Source organism: Triticum aestivum, chromosome 5B (assembly GCF_018294505.1).
Source record: "Triticum aestivum cultivar Chinese Spring chromosome 5B, IWGSC CS RefSeq v2.1, whole genome shotgun sequence".
Lineage (NCBI taxonomy): Eukaryota > Viridiplantae > Streptophyta > Magnoliopsida > Poales > Poaceae > Triticum > Triticum aestivum.
The window spans coordinates 39,094,404-39,101,176 of NC_057807.1; positions in this window are offsets into that span (position 1 = coordinate 39,094,404).

Consider the following 6,773-nt stretch of genomic DNA (forward strand, 5'->3'; position numbering starts at 1 on the left):
GCGAGGAGGGGGCGGAGAGGGTCGGGGTGGAGGCGGGGAGGGGCGAGGGAAGGGGAGGGGCGCGGGTGGAGCGGGCGGCGAGGAGCGGCGCGGTTGGAGCGGCGGCGGGTCGGCGGACGGTGCGGCCGGGGTTGAGCGGCGAGTGGAGGAGAGAACGAGTGGATGAGGCTGCGCGCGGGTTGACCGGCGAGTGGATAAGGCGCCCTATGCCGACGGCTTAGCCGTCGGCATATATAAATAATGCCACGTGGCATATATGCCGACGGCTAAGCCGTAGGCATAGGTTTATTTCTTTTTTTATACATGTTAATTACAAACTAGCCGTATACATGTTAATTACAGCATATATTATTAGCTGTCTTCAAATATATTTTTAGTGTATATTATTTTCATACGCATTGAAAAGTTTCATATACATATAAAATATTTGTACGTACATATTAAATATTTTCAAATACATGTTCTTGAATTTTTTTTGAACCGAATTTTTTCTATGGTCAGCAACATTTCATTATAATATAAATATTTTCTATGGTCTCGCGAAAGGTGATACATAGGAGAGCAACTGACTGAGGGGTACCGTTACCGAGTGCCTGATCCGGTAACTATACGAGCGCCTGATCTGTCTACTACCGTGTCATCACCGACCGTGAGCGGGGCCACAGGTTGTGTCAGGTCGGCCCATAGGGACACCCGGGAGCAACATCCACTCCGTGTAGACCCGACGCGTCCGTTTCCCCCCTCCAGGTGCCGGCGGCGACGCCGTCCGTGAGGGGGGGGGCACACCCCGGAGATGCGTGCTAGGCGTTTGCAACCGCCTCAACACTTCTAGACTTGTGAGAGGCCGCCTACACAAGATTTGACAGTATGCTAGCCCCCGGAGGCCGCCGGCATCGTTACCGCAGAACGTCTACTACCGTTTCATTGCCGTCCGTGAGGGGGGCCACAACCCGGAGACGCGTGTCGCCTCTTCGGACATGCCACAACACCACCCCGCATGTATGAGGGCCCGGTACGACGCTCCTATAGCGTTTGACCACGGGATCTAGCGCTTTGACTTTGCACGGACGGGCTTTGACCAGTGGACCTCTCCACCTGGTTGTGTTAGGTCGGCCCAGAGGGACACCGGGAAGCAACATCCGGGCCAAACCGACAGCTACATCCACTCCGTGTAGACCCGACGCGTCCGTTTCCCCCCTCCAGGTGCCGGCGGCGGCGACGTCCGTGAGGGGGGAGGGCACACCCCGGAGACGCGTGCTGGGCGTTTGCAACCGCCTCAACACTTCCAGACTTGTGAGAGGCCGCCTACGCAAGATTTGACGGTATGCTAGCCCCCGGAGGCCGCCGGCCACAGTCGTAGACGTGCGAAGAGCAATCCGCGTAGAGGGAAGTGTTCAGATACTTCTCCACCACAAAAAATTATGAAAAATTACCATCAGTCCTATAGCACATGTGCCCACGTTGTGTAAAAAACTCATGATTTTATCGCGCTCCAAGTATTTAATAATATTCACGCTGCATCGTTACCGCAGAACGTCTACTACCGTTTCATTGCCGTCCGTGAGGGGGGCCACAACCCGGAGACGCGTGCCGCCTCTTCGGACATGCCACAACACCACCCCCGCATGTATGAGGGCCCAGTACGACGCTCTGGTGGCATTGCTACCCCCCCAGGGCCCCCGTCCCGCCTAACCCTGTAGCGTTTGACCACGGGATCTAGCCCTTTGACTTTGCACGGACGGGCTTTGACCAGTGGACCTCTCCACCCGGTTGTGTTAGGTCGGCCCAGAGGGACACCGGGAAGCAACATCCGGGCCAAACCCACAGCTACATCCACTCCGTGTAGAACCGACGCGTCCGTTTCCCCCCTCCAGGTGCCGGCGACGACGGCGTCCGTGAGGGGGGGGGGCACACCCCGGAGACGCGTGCTGGGCGTTTGCAACCGCCTCAACACTTCCAGATTTGTGAGAGGCCGCCTACGCAAGATTTGACGGTATGCTAGCCCCCGGAGGCCGCCGGGCACAGTCGTAGACGTGCGAAGAGCAATGCGCGTAGAGGGAAGTGTTCAGATACTTCTCCATCACAAAAAATTATCAAAAATTACCATCAGTCCTATAGCACATGTGCCCACGTTGTGTAAAAAACTCATGATTTTATCGCGCTCCAAGTATTTAATAATATTCACGCTGCATCGTTACCGCAGAACGTCTACTACCGTTTCATTGCCGTCCGTGAGGGGGGCCACAACCCGGAGACGCGTGCCGCCTCTTCGGACATGCCACAACACCACCCCGCATGTATGAGGGCCCGGTACGATGCTCCGGTGGCATTGCTACCCCCCCAGGGCCCCCGTCCCACCTAACCCTGTAGCGTTTGACCACGGGATCTAGCCCTTTGACTTTGCACGGACGGGCTTTGACCAGTGGACCTCTCCACCCGGTTGTGTTAGGTCGGCCCAGAGGGACACCGGGAAGCAACATCCGGGCCAAACCCACAGCTACATCCACTCCGTGTAGAACCGACGCGTCCGTTTCCCCCCTCCAGGTGCCGGCGACGACGGCGTCCGTGAGGGGGGAGGGCACACCCCGGAGACGCGTGCTGGGCGTTTGCAACCGCCTCAACACTTCCAGACTTGTGAGAGGCCGCCTACGCAAGATTTGACGGTATGCTAGCCCCCGGAGGCCGCCGGCCACAGTCGTAGACGTGCGAAGAGCAATCCGCGTAGAGGGAAGTGTTCAGATACTTCTCCACCACAAAAAATTATGAAAAATTACCATCAGTCCTATAGCACATGTGCCCACGTTGTGTAAAAAACTCATGATTTTATCGCGCTCCAAGTATTTAATAATATTCACGCTGCATCGTTACCGCAGAACGTCTACTACCGTTTCATTGCCGTCCGTGAGGGGGGCCACAACCCGGAGACGCGTGCCGCCTCTTCGGACATGCCACAACACCACCCCCGCATGTATGAGGGCCCAGTACGACGCTCTGGTGGCATTGCTACCCCCCCAGGGCCCCCGTCCCGCCTAACCCTGTAGCGTTTGACCACGGGATCTAGCCCTTTGACTTTGCACGGACGGGCTTTGACCAGTGGACCTCTCCACCCGGTTGTGTTAGGTCGGCCCAGAGGGACACCGGGAAGCAACATCCGGGCCAAACCCACAGCTACATCCACTCCGTGTAGAACCGACGCGTCCGTTTCCCCCCTCCAGGTGCCGGCGACGACGGCGTCCGTGAGGGGGGGGGCACACCCCGGAGACGCGTGCTGGGCGTTTGCAACCGCCTCAACACTTCCAGATTTGTGAGAGGCCGCCTACGCAAGATTTGACGGTATGCTAGCCCCCGGAGGCCGCCGGGCACAGTCGTAGACGTGCGAAGAGCAATGCGCGTAGAGGGAAGTGTTCAGATACTTCTCCATCACAAAAAATTATGAAAAATTACCATCAGTCCTATAGCACATGTGCCCACGTTGTGTAAAAAACTCATGATTTTATCGCGCTCCAAGTATTTAATAATATTCACGCTGCATCGTTACCGCAGAACGTCTACTACCGTTTCATTGCCGTCCGTGAGGGGGGCCACAACCCGGAGACGCGTGCCGCCTCTTCGGACATGCCACAACACCACCCCGCATGTATGAGGGCCCGGTACGATGCTCCGGTGGCATTGCTACCCCCCCAGGGCCCCCGTCCCACCTAACCCTGTAGCGTTTGACCACGGGATCTAGCCCTTTGACTTTGCACGGACGGGCTTTGACCAGTGGACCTCTCCACCCGGTTGTGTTAGGTCGGCCCAGAGGGACACCGGGAAGCAACATCCGGGCCAAACCCACAGCTACATCCACTCCGTGTAGACCCGACGCGTCCGTTTCCCCCCTCCAGGTGCCGGCGGTGGCGGCGTCCGTGAGGGGGGGGCACACCCCGGAGACGCGTGCTGGGCGTTTGCAACCGCCTCAACACTTCCAGATTTGTGAGAGGCCGCCTACGCAACATTTGACAGTATGCTAGCCCCCGGAGGCCGCCGGCCACAGTCGTAGACATGCGAAGAGCAATCCGCGTAGAGGGAAGTGTTCAGATACTTCTCCATCACAAAAAATTATGAAAAATTACCATCAGTCCTATAGCACATGTGCCCATGTTGTGTAAAAAACTCATGATTTTATCGCGCTCCAAGTATTTAATAATATTCACGCTGCATCGTTACCGCAGAACGTCTACTACCGTTTCATTGCCGTCCGTGAGGGGGGCCACAACCCGGAGACGCGTGCCGCCTCTTCGGACATGCCACAACACCACCTCGCATGTATGAGGGCCCGGTACGACGCTCCGGTGGCATTGCTACCCCCCCAGGGCCCCCGTCCCGCCTAACCCTGTAGCGTTTGACCACGTGATCTAGCCCTTTGACTTTGCACGGACGGGCTTTGACCAGTGGACCTCTCCACCCGGTTGTGTTAGGTCGGCCCAGAGGGACACCGGGAAGCAACATCCGGGCCAAACCCACAGCTACATCCACTCCGTGTAGACCCGACGCGTCCGTTTCCCCCCTCCAGGTGCCGGCGGCGGCGGCGGCCGTGAGGGGGGGGCACACCCCGGAGACGCGTGCTGGGCGTTTGCAACCGCCTCAACACTTCCAGATTTGTGAGAGGCCGCCTACGCAAGATTTGACGGTATGCTAGCCCCCGGAGGCCGTCGGCCACAGTCGTAGACGTGCGAAGAGCAATCCGCGTAGAGGGAAGTGTTCAGATACTTCTCCATCAAAAAAAATTATGAAAAATTACCATCAGTCCTATAGCACATGTGCCCACGTTGTGTAAAAAACTCATGATTTTATCGCGCTCCAAGTATTTAATAATATTCACGCTGCATCGTTACCGCAGAACGTCTACTACCGTTTCATTGCCGTCCGTGAGGGGGGCCACAACCCGGAGACGCGTGCCGCCTCTTCGGACATGCCACAACACCACCCCGCATGTATGAGGGCCCGGTACGACGCTCCGGTGGCATTGCTACCCCCCAGGGCCCCCGTCCCGCCTAACCCTGTAGCGTTTGACCACGGGATCTAGCCCTTTGACTTTGCACGGACGGGCTTTGACCAGTGGACCTCTCCACCCGGTTGTGTTAGGTTGGCCCAAAGGGACACCGGGAAGCAACATCCGGGCCAAACCCACAGCTACATCCACTCCATGTAGACCCGACGCGTCCGTTTCCCCCCTCCAGGTGCCGGCGGCGGCGGCGTCCGTGAGGGGGGGGGCACACCCCGGAGACGCGTGCTGGGCGTTTGCAACCGCCTTAACACTTCCAGATTTGTGAGAGGCTGCCTACGCAAGATTTGACGGTATGCTAGCCCCCGGAGGCCGCCGGCCACAGTCGTAGACGTGCGAAGAGCAATCCGCGTAGAGGGAAGTGTTCAGATACTTCTCCATCACAAAAAATTATGAAAAATTACCATCAGTCCTATAGCACATGTGCCCACGTTGTGTAAAAAACTCATGATTTTATCGCGCTCCAAGTATTTAATAATATTCACGCTGCATCGTTACCGCAGAACGTCTACTACCGTTTCATTGCCGTCCGTGAGGGGGCCACAACCCGGAGACGCGTGCCGCCTCTTCGGACATGCCACAACACCACCCCGCATGTATGAGGGCCCGGTACGACGCTCCGGTGGCATTGCTACCCCCCCAGGGCCCCCGTCCCGCCTAACCCTGTAATGTTTGACCACGGGATCTAGCCCTTTGACTTTGCATGGACGGGCTTTGACCAGTGGACCTCTCCACCGGTTGTGTTAGGTCGGCCCAGAGGGACACCGGGAAGCAACATCCGGGCCAAACACACAGCTACATCCACTCCGTGTAGACCCGACGCGTCCGTTTCCCCCCTCCAGGTGCCGGCGGCGGCGTCGTCCGTGAGGGGGGGCGCACACCCCGGAGACGTGTGCTGGGCGTTTGCAACCGCCTCAACACTTCCAGATTTGTGAGAGGCCGCCTACGCAAGATTTGACGGTATGCTAGCCCCCGGAGGCCGCCGGCCACAGTCGTAGACGTGCGAAGAGCAATCCGCGTAGAGGAAAGTGTTCAGATACTTCTCCATCACAAAAAATTATGAAAAATTACCATTAGTCCTATAGCACATGTGCCCACGTTGTGTAAAAAACTCATGATTTTATCGCGCTCCAAGTATTTAATAATATTCACGCTGCATCGTTACCGCAGAACGTCTACTACCGTTTCATTGCCGTCCGTGAGGGGGGCCACAACCCGGAGATGCGTGCCGCCTCTTCGGACATGCCACAACACCACCCCGCATGTATGAGGGCCCGGTACGACGCTCCGGTGGCATTGCTACCCCCCAGGGCCCCCATCCCGCCTAACCCTGTAGCGTTTGACCACGGGATCTAGCCCTTTGACTTTGCACGGACGGGCTTTGACCAGTGGACCTCTCCACCCGGTTGTGTTAGGTCGGCCCAGAGGGACACCGGGAAGCAACATCCGGGCCAAACCCACAGCTACATCCACTCCGTGTAGACCCGACGCGTCCGTTTCCCCCCTCCAGGTGCCGGCGGCGGCGGCGTCCGTGAGGGGGGGGGCACACCCCGGAGACGCGTGCTGGGCGTTTGCAACCGCCTCAACACTTCCAGATTTGTGAGAGGCCGCCTACGCAAGATTTGACGGTATGCTAGCCCCCGGAGGCCGCCGGCCACAGTCGTAGACGTGCGAAGAGCAATCCGCGTAGAGGGAAGTGTTCAGATACTTCTCCATCACAAAAAATTAT